General features: G+C 44.7%; 1 protein-coding gene across 1 annotated transcript in view; it reads left to right on the forward strand.

The window, feature by feature from the left end:
- Nucleotides 1-18,092, forward strand: part of LOC310752344 (atrial natriuretic peptide receptor 1-like) — a gene marked incomplete at its 5' end in the record, with an annotated part of 98,188 nt that overhangs the window by 16,377 nt on the left and 63,719 nt on the right. The window lies entirely within an intron of this gene.

An 18,092-nucleotide genomic window follows, 5' to 3' on the forward strand; every position in this document is an offset into this window, starting at 1 on the left:
GTCCAAGTTGGGATTATTTTTGTTTTGATTTTTATTGTTTTGTTATAAAAAAAAAAAAAAAAAAATTGGTTTCTTGTAAACTCCTCATTTGCTTGCAATGTACAAAATTTGGAAAGAAACGCAATAAAAAATACTATAAAAAAAAAAAAAAAAAATAAAATGGGTCTTACTTCAGGGAAGGGTCACCTTATCTTGAAGAGCCCACTCGGGCTGGCAGCAGCTGCCCCGAGCCCAAAAAACCCGGACATTTCCTTTAAAATGTCAAAATCTGACTGGATGGGCATGTTGGCCCCCTAAAAGAGGACATGTCCTGGTTTCCCTGGATGTATGGCAATCCTAGGAAGCATCATATCTGAATGTGAGGCATCTGCACCTGCAGTTCAGACTGGGAAATACTCCGAAACCCTGGAGAGGCTCTGCCAGTCGGTGTAGACTTCCATCTCTTCCAAATGTCCTGACTTTCCAGGGACTGTCCTGGAATTATGAAAACTCCTTATTTATTCTCTGAATATCCCTATTTCCCCTGCCAATGCCACTGCTGCCAAGCTCAGGGGGGAGGAGGATGAGCCAGCTCTTGTCCTGAGAGCATCCCCCATTGCCTCTCCATGGACTCAGGGGGGAGCGGAATGCAAGGAGTGGTGTTGTTGTTTAAAATGCTTTGTGCATCTGCATCTAATCTGGCCCCTTTCTAAAGTTAATTTATCAATGTGCATTTTCCTTTCTGTAAATCTACCAAAGGATAAAATGACATCGGGATCTCAGGATGGTGGAGAGTGCCTATGCTGTATCTGATAGGAAATAGAAGAAGAGAAGAGTTTGGATTTGATATCCCGCTTTATCACTACCCGAAGGCGTCTCAAAGCGGCTAACATTCTCCTTTCCCTTCCTCCCCCACAACAAACACTCTGTGAGGTGAGTGGGGCTCAGAGACTTCATAGAAGTGTGACTGGCCCAAGGTCACCCAGCAGCTGCATGTGGAGGAGCAGAGACGCGAACCTGGTTCACCAGATTACGAGTCCACCACTCTTAACCACTACACCACACTGGCTCTCAGTATAATTGATGGGGTAGGGGGACCCCAAAAAATGGGGTGTTGAAGAGAGTCCATTGTGGGGGAGTGAGAAATGTGTCTATTTTCATCTGAGGAATGTTGGGAGGTATGTACAGTGGTACCTTGGTTTTTGAGTATCTCGGAAGCCAAAGGTTTCAGAACCCAAACGCTGAAAACCCAGAAGTAATTGCTTCCATTTTCGAAAGCACCTCAGAAGTCAAACAGCTTCCACTGCATTCTTTTTTCTTTTTTCCGTGTTCAAACCCAGAAACCTCCCCCCTAAATAAATTCACACTTGACTCAAATTTTTGGTTTGTGTTTTGGCAGAATTTAGGCCACAGCTTTATTGATTACAGAAAGTGACTGGTTGCATAGGCTCTGGTTCGACTAGCTCCCTGCACCGTTGCAGGTAGCGCTGACCCAGGGTTCCAGCATAGGTCAGCCAAGGGTGAACACCTGGATAAGTGGAAAGCCGGGATCTCCGCCACCCAAATGTCCCTCTGGACTCAGGCATGGGCACAACCTCCTCTCAGGGGTTGACCAAACCATCGAGTCCCTGGATTCCTTTAACGGAATACCCTTCACATAGGGATGGTGAGAGCGTTCTCCCATCCCTATCTCCTGAACCAGAGCCTATCCGCAACCTTGCAAGATTTGCTACACAGCAGGTGAAACCCAAATGGCAACAGCCAAGTGGGGAAAATTCCTGCTGTGCCCCTGTCCCAATGACAGGCGACACACGACGGCATAGCAAGGTCAAGCGCAACAAGCCCTAAAAGTAGGGAGAGGTGGGCGGGTGTTCCGAATGCACACGCTGAAAGAGGAAACTCTGGGTCACGTGCATGGGCATAAATAGGTCCCTCGAACCATTTGGACTGCGTCCCATTGGCCAGATTGTACCCAGCTTCGAGGGACCTACCGATCGGGTGTTGTGGCTGACCAATTGTACCCACCCACAACACAGGGTGTCGGTTTTCCAGGTCTCACCACAATATGTGCCCTCTTTAAGGGAGGACCCAATTTTTCCATTGACTTTGCCAACTGCTCTTTGCCAGAGCTAAAACTGCCCTGTCCTACCTGAATTCATCTGATTTACTCAATGATGAGAGAACATAGAGCAGGGTCTTGTTACCAGAAGACCAGAGACAATGCATCCTATTAAAGATCTGAATCAACTCCTTCACTTGGGAATGGAAATTTCGGAAGTGTGCAGCAGCACAGCCTGTTTCCATACACACCCACAGCAGCCATCCCTGCCTTTAAAAGAAACATTGGCTTTATCTGCAGGCAGGAATGGGAGTTGTCATGATATCAAAAGCAAACAGGACTTTGTTTCTAAAAACAGAAGTACTGTGGCCAAAGTTAGGAGAGGTGGCCCAGTGTTCCTCAAATCCCAGATGTTGGAAGGCTTGCTGTTTCTCCACAATAATAAGATAAATGAATTCTGTACGTGCTCAGAGTTACCCTTCTCATTATTCATACTTCATCATTATTGCTCCTGGATCGAGTCTTGCTATTCAAAGCAAGTTCTGGATCTAGCTGCCCCTGCTTGCAAATGGTGCCACAGCTAAGCCTCCAGCTGTGCCCACAAATGCTTTGGTGTGGGGGTCCTAAAATCTGGTTGGGAGGATAAAAGCATTCTTCTCTGATGCAAATACATCTGTGGTTTGTGTTTTGTTTTGCGCCTTTTCCTAGGAAGCCTTGAGTTTTGTGTGACGGGTTTTTTTTTTAATTTAAAAAACTGGCTAAAGGGCTGTTTCTTTTGCTGACATTAAGTTGTAAATACAGCTCTGGATGTAGTAGAAATAGGTGGGGAGGAAAGTAGATAGATAGATGATAGATAGATAGATAGATTACATAGATAGATAGATAGAGAGAGAGAGAGAGAGAGAGAGAGAGAGAGAGAGAGATGATAGATAGATGATAGATATAGATAGATAGATGATAGATAGATAGATATCTTTTTTGTTATTGTCCCATACAGAACAATGAAATTGAAAAACTACATAAAACATTCAAAACCCCCTAAAAACTCTGAAACCCCATTTTAAAATGCACTATACTATACTATACTATACTATACTATACTATACTATACTATAAAAACCCCTAAAAACTCTGAAACCCCAATTTTAAAATACACTATACTATACTATAAAATACACTATAAAATACACTATACTATAGATATATAAAGTAATCTCTCTCCATCTGCTGTGATGGTGCCAGTGGTGTGTGGTGAATTATTTTTTTGTGGGGGGAACCAGAGGCAAAGGAAGGCTCTCCGGCACCCAGTGTTGAGGGGCGGGGCAGACCGCCCACAGGGGCGGGGCAAACAGCCCAGCGGCTCATGTACTGCGCTGCTACTGACGATGCTGATGAGCACCGTACGGACGGTGGCAGGATCCTCCGTTCACGGCCTCAGCGGAAGCTTCCGCTCGCAGCTGCAGCGACGGCAGCACGGTCCTGCGCTCGCGGCTGCAGCAGTGCAATGGCGGTGGGGTGAGCCCCCCGTGGGGTGTCACCACCCCCTCAGAGATGGGTGGGGCGAACCGGGGCAGGTCACTCAGCGGGGGCTCTGGGGAGTCTGCCTGCCTCCTCCCGCTCAGCCCCCCTACAGCTGAATGTGAGGCATCTATCTACACCTGCAGTTCGGACTGGGAAATAATCCGAAACCCTGGAGAGGCTCTGCCAGTCTGTGTAGACCGAGACCTTTTCCAAGGGTCTCGATTTTCCAGGGACTGTCCTGGCATCATAAGGCAGCAGGCAGACTGTTTGGGGCAGCGCAGAGCCTGCGGGTGCCCAAGCCCCCCGCTCACTCCCAGGGGAGACGCGTGGCTCGGGCACGCTGCAGGCCCTGTGGTGAGTGCCACCCACCATTTTGCCACCCCCCTCAGTGGTGACACCTGGGGAGGACCACCCCCACCACCCCCTTCCTCCGCCCCAAGGAATGTACCACACAGGTCCAGAATGGGGGTCTCTCCTCCTCGCTGTAGTTTACAGCTGTTGGGAGGAGTCCAGAGGGAGAGAGCTAGAGAAGGAAGTAGGGGCCAGATGCAAGTCCCAGCAATGTCTTCAACCAGGGTAGTTGAGCCTAGCTGAACTCTGCTGTGTTTTCCTTTTCTGAATAACAAAGATGACTTCACACTGAGTCCTGAGTCTTCATTCTCACCTGTGGATTATCCTGCCTGCCTGACAGTCTGGACATTGTGCTTCCCACAGACATTGCCATACTCTTTTAGATGCCTACCTAATTTTCTCCCAGACTTGTCCAAGTTGTGTGTGCTTTACTTCTTTTTAAGCTATTGCTGGTTTCAATAACCTTTTGAGTATTTTTAAATGCTTGTTTTCAATTCATGGTTGCCATGCTGTTTTTCCTACTTTTGTAAATTGCTTAGAGGTTTTCTTATAATCGAGCACTGCGTAAATTTTGTTCCGTAAATAGAATTGCATCCTTGAGAATAAAGCCTGTTGCATTCAATAGGTCCTCCTTTTGAGGGAGCCTTCGTATTATTGTCCTCTTAAGGGATCAGCAAGGGAAGAAACTGGATCCTGCCCTGGGCCATCAAATGTACTTGATAAGAACAAAGTCCTTTTTTCTCTTTCTGAGTCGCTCTGTCTTTCATTACTGCCAAGCATGGCTTCACTTTATGTTGTCTAGACACTAATTTAAAACCAAAATCAAATAATAAAAAAGAAAAGCCATATTAAAATTAACCCCTGTGATGTGTCCTTTTGTAACAGGCATCCAGAGACATTTGAAGAGGTTTATTTAGCCTCGGGGAAAACTTGACTCAATAGATTTTGGGCTGATTTTCTTAAGAGGGTACATTAGGAAACCTTGACGCAGCGTTATGAACAATTTCTTTGCATGTGATTTCAGAGCCGGGGGTTTATGCACAGTGTGTCTTGAACTCCTTCCAGAGGCAAATAGGCTTAAGCAACCCATACTGATGAAGAAATATCACTTTATTATCCTATATTAAAAGGCTGACATTCCTAAAAATGTATAGGAAGCAGTGATGCTGTCAGAAGGAGGCCAGGGCTCCACTCAGAAAGACCCCCAAAAGCAACAGGACTGGCTTTCCATATTCTGATGTAAATTAAATAACAATACACATTAACATATAAAGAGAAGGACTTCCATAAGATTAAGTTCAGGGGTCAAGTGACAATTTTATATTGCTTTCAGTTTCCTGAAAGTAGTATAAGAGAACATCCCAGAATAGTATAGTGCAGTATAAGAGAACATCCCTGATCTCAGTTTTTATTTTTATTTTATCTCAGCTCGTTTCTGTGTCGTGAGAGTTTGACATTTCAAATAAATTGACAATGTTGGCCTTTAAAGCTCAGCTCTTTAAAGCTTTAAACCTTTAAAGCTCAGCCCAGAATTGAGATATTTCAAAACTAAAAATGCTAATCTCTTCAGAACTTGGTGGGCTTTAATATGATATGGCACATGATGGACTTAGCTTCAGATTCTAAAGTCAAGTTACAAAATTTCAAATCCTCATAACTCAAAACGGGCTGAGATTTAAAAAAATTAAAATTTTAGATTTAAACTTGGTTTTGATCATTCAACAAGTGCACAAAATTGGATGACATGAGGCAAAAAAACCAACCACATTAAAAATTGGATCACTTGATATGGAATGGCACTCAGAAGAGTCTAAACTTTCTTAACTGCTGCAAGGATGTGTTGAGAGGAATGTAAGTTGAGCAAGAACTGGCCATTGTGCACATTCACCAGGTGTTATGGAGAATGTGCATATAATCCATCCATTAAGAGGGAATTATGCACATTTCCAAGTCAAGGTACATTGTCTCCAACAGGTCTAGGGAAATGTGCAGATATTCTATATGTTCTCCAGTCATTATGCATAATCTCCAACAGGCTTTGGGCAATGTGCACGTATCAGCTGAATTATTATTATTATTTGAATTTTCTAGCCAACATTATTTATTTATGCAAAATCCCAACAGGCTTTGGGGAATGTGTACGTCTCAGCAGATTTTTTTTTTTTTTTTTGTACTACCAGTATATTCTGACAATATGCACATTCTCTAAGCTTTTGGGGCCTGGGGACATATTTGGAAATCTAATAAACTGTTGCAAGCACCACAAGATACCCATTTCACAAGTTGGGGGTGCTCAGTATCCCACTCCACATCTCAAAAAATATACTGCACACCTACACTCCCTAAAAACTAAAACACAGACAGCAAAAGTAGGAAATGCTCTCATTCAAACAGACAAACCTCTCTCAACCAAACATCCCCCTGTAAAAGCAACAAAATCCCTCTCAGTCGTCCTGTTCTCCCCATAGGAGGCTTCTGAAGGTTTATTCCATAACTCAACCCCAGGGCATTACAGTGGTACCTCGGGTTAAGTACTAAATTCGTTCCAGAGGTCCGTTCTTAACCTGAAACTGTTCTTAACCTGAAGCACCACTTTAGCTAATGGGGCCTCCTGCTGCTGCCGCGCCGCCAGAGCCAGATTTCTGTTCTTATCCTGAAGCAAAGTTCTTAACCTGAGGTACTATTTCTGGGTTAGCGGAGTGTGTAACCTGAAGCGTATGTAACCTGAAGCGTATGTAGCCTGAGGTACCACTGTATTTGAAAAGTATGATTTCCTCTGAGAAAACGAAAGTCAGGATACTGTTTTGCTGAAGAATGTGTACACACACAAACACCCCCGCAAGACAAACAGTGTTATCAGTATAAGTTAATTCAGCCCAAACAGAATAAATCAGCTACTTCTGTAAACATGGAACCAGGAAACAGCAATAAATGGGTGTAGCAATGCAAGGAGGGATAGATATTTGCACCACAGTGACAAAAACCAGTCGTTGGAGATGGAGAAACAGCATAACACTAACCCCAGCTGTCTGTATTGCAGTCCTTACGCACACATGCAAGAAAAGGTTCAAATTTTACACAAAGCAAACTGTCCTCATACTTGAAGGGCTAGGCTTTGAAAGATATCTGCCTTTCCACCTTTGCACTCCACAGTTTAACAGGCATGGGGACCTTTGGACTAATTCTGAGGGGAAAGGTTTTGCACCAAAGTAGCTTTTATGAGTCTTATCTTGTCTGGGAAGACGTTGCCAGGTTTTGCACGATAACTAAATCAATGGCGCCAGAGGGAGGAGGGACCCGGAGCTTGCTGGGGGCAAAGGAGGGGAGATTAAAATGCTGTTGTCGAGTTTGATACACCCGGTACTCGTTTCATCATGTCCTGTTTCTCACTGTAACCACCTGGGATCATTTATCTTGCATTTGGTACCAAAGAAAGATGTATTAATAATAATAATAATAATAATAATAATAATAATAATAATAATAATAAATTTTATTTATATCCCACCCTCCCCAGCCAAAGCCAGGCTCAATAAAACAGTACAACAGTACAACACAACACAACACTCTAAAATCATTCATTATAAAATTAATTCAAATCAAACCAATGGCAACCATTGGGCCAGAAATATGAATATGAAATATGAAGTATGCCACAAATCCCAAGGGGTCAGCAAACTTTCAGCAGGGGGCTGGTCCACTGTCCCTCACACCTTGGGGGCGGACTACATTGGGGGGGGGGATGAACGAATTCCTATGCCCCACAAATAACCCAGAGATGCATTTTAAATAAAAGGGTACATTCTACTCATATATATATGAATCATAGAATTGTACAGTTGGAAGAGACACCAAGAGTCATCCATTCCAACCCCCCGCATTGCAGAAGTTAAGTGTGTGGCTGGAAGACAGGTTGGAACAAGACATTCAGCAGCAAAGGTGTGATTCTGAGGTCCCCAGGCTTGCTGTTGCCATTTGCAGGAGAGAAGGGGTGAGTTCAGGGGGAACACCACTTTTGCATATGAGAAATGATGGGCAGAGCATGATGGAAAGGTGAAAAACCCGACCTCCGCTTTCTACCACTCCTGCTGCCACAGAAGACCACTAACTATCAGCATCAGAGTGAAGAGCAAAACTAAGCCCTTTGTCTTTCATCACAGGTGCTGAAACTGAAAGATATTTAGCCTAAAACAACACTCCCAAGTTTCCACTGAGAAACATCTATTCAGGGGTCAGCAAACTTTTTCAGCAGGGGGCCAGTCCACTGTCCCTCAGACCTTGTGGGGGGCCGGACTGTATTTTTTTGGGGGGTGGGGGGAATGAACAGATTCCTATGCCCCACAAATAACCCAGAGATGCACTTTAAATCAAAGGACACATTCTACTACTCATGTAAAAACACGCTGATTCCCGGACCATCCGCGGGCCAGATTTAGAAGGTGATTGGGCCAGATCCGGCCCCCGGGCCTTAGTTTGCCTATCCATGTTCCACATTGTGCCTTGTGTGTTGCTGGTTTTTATTTTATTTTATTTTATTTGCTTGCTTCGGTATCCTTAAATACAGTGGTACCTCAGGTTAAGTACTTAATTCGTTCTGGAGGTCCGTTCTTAACCTGAAACTGTTCTTAACCTGAAGCACCACTTTAGCTAATGGGGCCTCCTGCTGCTGCCGTGCTGCCGGAGCATGATTTCTGTCCTCATCCTGAAGCAAAGTTCTTAACCCGAGGTACTATTTCTGGGTTAGCGGAGTCTGTAACCTGAAGCGTATGTAACCCGAGGTACCACTGTACCAGCGTTTGATAAAACTCCAGGGATTGCCATGTAAATCACTATGAGACCATTTTCCAGAAGGGGAAAAAATAATCCACGGTATGTAGCTTTGTGTTTTTCCTTACCAACTCTTGGCATGTAATGTGAGGTGGCAAAGGTTATATTGTTCGAGATGTTGGATTTCTCCCTCTCTTCTCTCTCCTGCCCACCTGCTCCCTTTCTGTCTGAAATTGTTGCTCAGTTCCTTCTAGTGGCTTAGATGGAGTTTCTCCTTTGAAAACAGACAAACCCAAAGTCTGCCAGCGATCCAATTTTTTTCCAAACCATTAACATGACAAACTGCAATTTTTGCTTATGTCTGGCATTCACAGTCCACGTAATGGTCCACTAAAATTGCCTATATTTTGTATTTTTCAGTTTTATCGTGACTATATGAAAGGTGGCTGCTGTAATCTCTCTTGGATAGCAGGCACGGTCAGCCAAAGTTGAGCACTTTTAAATTTTTGTGCTTAACTCCCATCAAAGCCACTGACATTTAAAAGTGGCAGACTTTAGCTGTATCATCTAACGTTAAGAATAACAAGGTTCCAATACAGTGGTACCTCTGGTTAAGTACTTAATTTGTTCCGGAGGTCCGTTCTTAACCTGAAACTGTTCTTAACCTGAAGCACCACTTTAGCTAATGGGGCCTCCTGCTGCTGCCATGCCGCCGGAGCATGATTTCTGTTCTCATCCTGAAGCAAAGTTCTTAACCTGAAGCACTATTTCGGGTTAGCGGAGTGTGTAACCTGAAGCATATGTAACCTGAGGTACCACTGTACTTGAAAGCTACTCCCAAAATAATAGGTTGTTTGGTGTTCCATTCGCTCCATTGTTTGTTCCAATCTATTAATATCCTCCTTTCTGTTTGGTGGTGCCAAAGGCAGCCAAAGAACAGAAACATACAATTTAAAAACTCCTGGTGGTTAAAATATAGTCATTGAAATAACAAACAGTTCAAAATAATGGAAGATGAGAAAAACTGCACTAAACACAGCGTTTTGAAAACGCTTACAAGAACAAGGAAGTCTTCAGGGGTTGCTGAAATATTCCCAGAGAGGGTGCTATTCTGATCTAGTAGGGGGTGTAGAGAGTTTCCCAAATGGGGTGCCACCACAGAGAAGGCCCAGTCCTGGGGCAAGGAGGTCCAGATCCAACAGCTCTTCAGGGTTCACAGATCAGCTGGGGTACGTGTGTATCTTAATAGCTCACCCTGTGTGCTGGTCCTGAGGGTTAACCGTGCGGTGAGGTCCAAGGCCAGTCCAAGGTCAAGGGTGCGGTATGGAGGCTGTCCGTCAAAGCTGAAGCGGGCTCCAAGGCAGGGAGTCAGGTGAGGTCAGGAACTCTGGCAGAAGAGCAGGACAGGGTGCAGGCAGAAACAGGCTACCAACAATGTTGCTCCCGCAACCTGGGCCTGGGGCTGGCTGGCTTTTATCTGCCCCAAGGCATAGGGCGGCCCCGGTCCACAGGTGACTCGCCTCTCCTGGCCTGGAGGCGAGCACTCCTCCTGCGGGAACTTAGTTCCCTCAGCCTCTCTGCCCTGGGCCTCTGCAGCTCAGGAGAGGCTGGAGGGTTACCAGACCCAGGGGCAACCTCAGCTTCCCCTGACGGGGCTGAGAGTGGAGCACCTGCAGGCAGTGGGTCCTCCATCACCTCAGGAGCCAGAGCAGACTCAGCTGGTGCCTGCACCTGAGGATCCAGCACAGGTGAGGACCCTTCAGGCTCAAGCCCCAGCTCCAGCTCAGCTGGTTCTGGAGGCGGGGACTCCTGTGCAGGCTGGGATTCCTCAGGTTCAGCCTCCGAGTCTGAATCCCAGGCCTTCACACCTTGTTCCTCCTCAAAGGAGACCTCAGATTTGAGGTCCAGGTAGGGCTGAAGACTGGCACTCCTCTTTTCAGCCCCCTTGCCCCTCCCCACAACTCTCTTTTGTTAAAAACAAAGACAAGCAGACTTCTGGAGACAGAACATTGCATGACCATCACATATAGCTTGGCTGATACTTCATCCCTTAAATATCGGTGTTGGGAGATATGGTCTGCTCTGCTGGCATCCGCTAGCAACATACCCTCCAGCATTTCTCCAATGAAAATAGGGACATCCTATTCCGTAATGATAATTTTACCATTTATACCCCATTCATCTTACTGAGTTACCTCAGCCATTCTGGGCAACTTCCAACATACCATATTTTTCCATGTATAAGACACCCCCAGTTTTGGGGGACTCAGATTTAAGAAAATGGGGGGATATACTATCCGTGTATAAGATGCCCCCTAATTTTTGACATTATTTATTAGGGAAAAACCTAGTCTTATACACGGAAAAATATGGTATATAGAAACATAATAAAACATTAAACATTTTAAAAAACACTTCCCTATACAGGATTGCCTTCAGACGGCTCGGGGGCTGGATAACTCCATACCCTCCAACAGTTCTCCAATGAAATCTTAAAAACCACTGCATAGACTTAAATTTTTTAGCAGGATTGTTGTAACACGTATAATGTAACATGTATAATGTAATATTAGCTGGGGGGAGAGAGAGATAAAATGGATTAGAAAAATGTGATTAGATGCAAAGAATATAGGGGAAAATTTGGAATTCAGGGTGGGGGTGGGGGAGTCTGAGGGATTTAAGTAATCCCAGGAGTGCAAAATTTGAAAATGATGTGAATGTATAAAAAAAGGTTAAAAAATGAAAATAAAATATTTTTTAAAAGAAAATAGGGACACCCTAAGGGAAACTGGGACATTTCGGGATCAAATTAGAAATCGGGACGGCTTCTCTAAATCAGGGACTTCCCTGGAAAATAGGGACATTTGGAGGGTCTTTAGTAAATAAGCAAAGATGTTGAAAGGAGGTGTGGATTTTGAGCTCCTCAGAAAGAAGGCACAATGTGAATATAATGCATATATATTGTATGTTTAAATTTGAAGAATATGCAGGGCTCTGATCCTGTACTTTGTGTTCTTCTGCCATCTGGTGGTAAGCAGCCTGGAAATGCTACAAAAGACATTTGTGAGGAGGTAAATGAACCCATCGCCCATAAAGTCAAGTCAAGTAACCTTTATTGGCATCACATCTTTCTTTATTCCTTTCTCTCCCCCCCCCCCAACACACAATGTTTTTATTGTTTTTTAGATCAAAGTCTTAGTTTGGATCAGTAAAGTAACACTGAGCTACCAGTGCAGGCAGCAAGAGATTTTGGGCAAACCCTAATAGCAAGACTCAGGGTCCCAGCTTTGACTATATTCAGACTGAAATTGAAGAAGAACCAAAACAAGCAGTGGATTTTAAGAGTGTTTGTCGCAAAGGGCCTCAGCTCAGCAGAAGAGCACATGCTTTTCATGCAAAAAAAGCCTCAGGTACCTGGCAACTCTGAGTTTTTGGAAGCACAGCGACAGGGACCATTCAGTCTCTAGCTGGAGGGCTAATTCTGTTATCAGTAAGTCCACTAACCAAGCAATGGGTGTGTGTTTAGGAACTAGGAAAAAGGCACATTGTTTTCTGAGGTAGCATGCGCTCTGATTGGCTGTGTGATCCTGAAAGAGTTTTTCCTCTGTATATGCGGTTGAATGTCTCCTTGCTATGGAGAAGGCCTGAAGTAAGAATGGGGGAAAACAACCCTCCTTTTTTAAAAATGTATTTCCCAAAATTTAATACATACCCCTTTGAATTCTCTTTGTTCATCTCATTTCTCCATACTTCCTTGGCCACCTCTCTATTCCTTTCTCCTGAAATTCTACTCTGGTTTTGTTCGGTTTCCTCAGTTATCAGGATTTCTGTTCTCTTTCGACTCCACCTGAGTAATTTTGGTGACTTTCTGACACAGGTAGGGCTGGAAAAGACAACCAGTCAGGTTTGACAGTAGTGAACTGGATAGCCCAATGGAGGAATACTCATGTGTGGTTTGAAACACACCTTTCACCCTAAAATGGTACCCATGGCAAAACAGTTTCTTAAAGGCTTAACAATTATGTGCTTCTTGCTAAGTGTTGTTTTATAAGCAACATAATCTGTGCACAAGAGTGCTGTGGACAGATAAACAATATTAATATTTAGGTTTAGGCAGGAGGTACTGTTTTAGATAATGAATTGAGGAGCTGGGGGCATTCATGGAGTGAATGTGGAGGCGAGAGAGCAGTGGCGTAGCGTGGGGGTGCAGGGGGGGGGCCGACCGCACCGGGCGCAACATCTGGGGCTTAGGGTTAGGGGGCGCAAATCCACGGGTTAGGGGGTGCAAATTACTTGCCTTGCCCCGGGTGCTGACAACCCACGCTACGCCACTGCGAGAGAGACATGGTGTGAAACATGGATGGGCACTCTCCTACTCTGCTCCACTTTACATGGCAACCCCCTGGGATTTGGGTGCGAGTCTCTCTCACAAAATCTCTCATTCACAACAGGAGCAGTTAGAAAGAGGAACCAAAAATAAAAACACACTTCCCCTGAAACGAGACTGCAAACCAAGGTTGTTTTAAAAATGCATGAATGTCCTGCATAGAAAAGGCATTAAAATTACAGATGACTACTTTGTCGATGAATAATTCATTTAACAAATAATCTTAGCCCCCAATTCTACCAAATCTAACAGGCCCTGCTGCGATAAACTTTGAGGTAGATGTAGTGACAGAAAATATGTGCCACCTGCACTTCATAATTTAGCACAGTTTTTAGGAGAGCTCATTAAAAAAAGAAAAGAAAATCCAACTCTTATGAACTCTTTTTTTAAATTTACAAGTCTAATACAGATTTGGGAAGGTGGAAAATAAGTATGTCCTAAGCTGACTTCTAGCAAAGGGGTAGCCTAGCCTTCTTTTAAAATGGCTATTTATGTACTCAGTGTTTTCACGTCGGAATCAAGTCTCACTAGAAAGCATGCCCAGGGATGATATTTGAAGTTTTGATGCCTCTTTTTTCAACAAAGGCTTCAGGGGGAGAGGGAGATTTCATTTTTGAAAGAGTTCTTCCCCTCCCCTCCATCTTGCCTTTCCTCCGAGAATTTCAGCACAGCTTTTACGATGTCTTATTTATTGTGGGATGTAATCTATTGGTACAGTCAAATGCAGCATTCCTTATTTCCCTAGAGTGGGCACAGGCAGGGGGACATCCGGTCAGTGTAACTTCCTGTTCCACTGGTCTGGAGCATCTTCCCCCTGCATGTGACCTGGGAGATGGACGTGGCTCTGGCTGACTCCATAAAGGAGCCAAGTCACGCAGCCAAGTCTTTTGTTCATCTTGTTACTGCTGTTGTCTTGTTCTATCTTTTGCTGCCGTAGGCTCCCCTTTATCACATCCACAACATAATTATTATTATTATTATTATTATTATTATTATTATTATTATTATTATTTACTTATACTCTACTCTTCTGGCTGGGTATCCCCAGCCATTCTGGGCAGCTTCAAACAAAATACTAAAATACAATAGTCCTTCAGTTATTAAAAGCTTCCCTAAACAGGCCTGCCTTCAGATGTCTCCTAAAAGTCTGGTACAGTAGTTGTTTTTTTTCCTTTGACATCTGGTGGGAGGGTGTTCCACAGGGCGGGCGCCACTACCAAGAAGGTCCTCTGCCTGGTTCCCTGTACAGTGGCGTAGTGTGGGGGGTGCAGGGGGGGCCGGCCGCACCGGGCGCAACATCTGGGGCTAGGGCAAATCCACGGGTTAGGGGGCGCAAATCCATGGGTTGGGGGCGCAAATTACTTGCCTTGCCCCAGGTGCTCACAACCCACGCTACGCCACTGTCCCTGTAACTTCACTTCTCGCAGTGAGGGAACCACCAGAAGGCCCTCGGCGCTGTACCTCTGTGTCCGGACAGAATGATGGGGGTGGAGATGCTCCTTCAGGTATACTGGACCAAGGCTGTTTCGGGCTTTAAAGGTCAGCACCAACACTTTGAATTGTGGCCGGAAACATACTGGGAGCCAATGTAGGTCTTTCAAGACCGGTGTTATGTGGTCTTGGCAGCTGCTGCCAGTCACCGGTCTAGCATTCTGAATTAGTTGTAGTTTCCAGGTCATCTTCAAAGGTAGCCCCACATAGAGCGCATTGCAGTAGTCCAAGCGGGAGATAACTAGAGCATGCACCACTCTGGTGAGACAGTCTGTGGGCAGGTAGGGACAACAACAAGACAACAACAAGAACCCACTGATGCGAATCAATATGGCTTACTTGACCCAACAATACAAATGTCTTACACTGAATGCAACTGATCAGTAGAAATGATTCTATGACCTGAAAAAATAGACAATGTACATCCTTTTGTAACCCAAGAAAATCTTTAATAATATTTAATAATTATCTTTAATTGTGTGTGTGTGTGTGTGTGTGTGTGTGTGTGTGTGTATGCAAAGATGCTATTATGGCCACTAGCATGCACCATCCGAGGAAGCCAGAGGTATAACCATGGTTCTAGAATACATTCCAGTTGGACAAAAAACCAGGAGAGGATGTAAAACAAGGACAGTGAGTGTTGCAGAATTCCTGGGGGGAGGTGTCTGAATTTCCCCTACCGCTAAGCTAGACGCATTGCGACCATTTTGGACATTGGCCAAGAAATCATGGTAACATCAGGTCTGATCCTAAAAAGCTGATAAATCTAGAGAGAGATAAGAGTTTTCACAAAGGCTGCTCATTTTTTTATACATATAGACAGCAAAGCAGGTCTTTCCTTGTACTGGAAATAACTAGTTGGAGATTGTTATTGTTATTAGGAATGCAGGTGGTGCTGTGGTCTAAACCACTGAGCCTCTTGGGCTTCCCGATCAGAAGGTTGGCGGTTTGAATCCCTGCAACGGAGTGAGCTCCTGTTGCTCAGTCCCAGCTTCTGCCAACCTAGCAGTTCAAAAGCACACCAGTGCAATTAGATAAATAGGTACCGCTGCAGTGGGAAGGTAAATGGCGTTTCCGTGAGCTCTGGTTTTCGCCACGGTGTCCCGTTGCACCAAAAGCGGTTTAGTCCTGCTGGCCACATGACCCAGAAAGCTGTCTATGGACAAACACCGGCTCCCTCGGCCTGAAGGCAAGATGAGCTTTGCAACCCCATAGTTGCCTTTGCCTGGACATAACTGTCCAGGGGTCCTTTACCTTTTTACCTTTACCTGCCCTCGCCCCTGAGGCTCTTGGGAAGATTACAACAAAATTGAAAACAGTCTAAAACAACTCATAATCACAGAAATGAGGTGGGTCCTATAACAAACATCTCCAGTGTCAAAAGTCAGAGCAACGAGGTAGCATTCCCTGAAAGCTGTATAATGAAGGTATACTGCTCTCCTTTAGTACAATCAGCTCAGTACGTTCTCAGAGCCCAGGGCACTCCTTGGCAATTTTGCCTCAGGACAGCAATTAGGAAGAGGAAGAACTGCAAGTAATGGACTCCAGGAGAAAATTGTGAACGGGAAACCTGATTTAACCTCCAGGCAGGATGCCGATGAGCACCTCTCATTAGGGATGCCAAACTCCTCATGGGAGGCACAATTTTGTACTGTGTCTTCATATGATAAGATATTTAGGTAATGAAGCCTGGGGGTTTTAAGCACAACCTTGACAAAATAGCAACAACTGCAAAGCGTCAAAACAAGGCAAGCCTGTTGATCTCTCCAGATATAATCATACCATCTGTGTCATTTAATCTGCTTCACGTATTAGTGAATTAAGAGTTTTTTAATTGTCTTGTAGCCTAAAAATTATAGATATATACTGAATCATTGGTGCAGTTTTCTAGGGGCCTTTTGAAAGTTTAATCTCGTCCTTCACAAAAACTAAACGAAACCTGTTCTAACCTTAAACTATCCCTCACAATCCCATGCATGTCTACTCATAAATTGATCACAGTGCGCTCAATGGAGTTTAAACCATGTTAAGAAAAGGTTTGTAGCCGAAATTATTCTTTTGCAAGATTTTTTTTGGGGGGTGGGACTGGCTAAGTGCCCATCATCCCTGATCCTTTGCGTAAAGCATGTACTATTTTTTGGTGGGGAAAAGTATATACAAAAGAGAATGTCTGGATGCCAAAATCTGAGTTTGGGGCACGTAGTCTTTGGTGAGAGAACCCCAGGTGAAATAACGCCTCGTTTCACCCCAGCATAAGGACCCCCCCTCTCTCTTTCTTTCTCCCCCAGGATTTGAAGGCTAGTGTACAGAAGTAGGAGCAGAAGGCTAAAGCAGGTTGGTGAGATGGTTCAGAGCCTTCTACTCTTCTGAAACCAAGTTTTCCTTGTTAGTTTTTGTTTGTCACTGTGCAGCTGCTTAGAGTCACAAGACTCTGTTTACATTCCAGAGACATTCCAGGCTGCTGGAAGTCTCACGGGAGAAGGGAGATGGGAGACGGATGTGACGTTACTGGTTTCCTGTTCCTTTGCTTCAGTTGCTCTCTGCCTTCACAGAGAGAGGTTGTGTTTTCTGTCTGCGTAGTAAGAAATAAAGCATAGCGATGTAGCCATAAATCTCATCACTTCCGTGTGCTGCTTTGATTTTCTGCTGAATGGGAATGTGCCTAGAGCCTTATCAAAAGCTCAGGTCGTTAATCATGTCAGAGGGCGATTCCGGAGGAATCGGCCGGAGGAGGATGAGCTTTATCAGCTCGGCCGAGCGCAGGTTCTGACATCCCTGTGCCCAACAAGCCAGCTCTGAAGCTTACCAGGCACTGAACTGGCATTAGGGAAAATGCAGGAACATTTAACAAAAAGCACATGCCAACTATTTTCCAGTCACAATCATCTTTGACATGATATTCCATCCAGGTTGAAGAATGGCGGAAGCACCTCTGTGACTCTGAACTGATACTGGGGCCAGGGTTTTTTTTCCCCTTTCCTTCTTTTTCGTTTCTTAGTATGTGTCTTGTATGTCTTCTGCAGTTACTGTATACCGTATACAGTGGTACCTCGGAAGTCGAACGAAATCCGTTCCAGAAGTCCGTTCGACTTCCAAAATGTTTGGAAACCAAGGCATGGCTTCCCATTGGCTGCAGGAAGCTCCGGAAGCCAATCGGAAGCCCCACCGGATGTTTGGGTCCCAAAGAACATTAGCAAACCGGAACACTCACTTCTGGGTTTGCGGTGTTTGGGAGCGAAAATATTCATCTTGCAAGGCGTTCCTGATCCTAAGGTATGACTGTACTAAACACACACACACACACACACACACACACTCCCTCCCTCTCTCTCTCTTTAGGGTAGTAAATTCTAAATGCAGACAGTCTGAAGACAGAGATCCCTTTAAGATCACATTCATTTCCCCTGTGTTCCATCTGCTTCTTGGCTACTGCTCATTGCCAGGCTGGGTTTACAGCTTCTAATACAGCACTGATGTTTGGATTTCATTCTTTAAAACAGGATTGTGCTGTTTTGGTCCAGACCACTAGATGGAAGC

The sequence above is a fragment of the Podarcis filfolensis genome, assembly GCF_964270895.1.
Source record: "Podarcis filfolensis genome assembly, chromosome: 17".
Classification (NCBI taxonomy): domain Eukaryota; kingdom Metazoa; phylum Chordata; class Lepidosauria; order Squamata; family Lacertidae; genus Podarcis; species Podarcis filfolensis.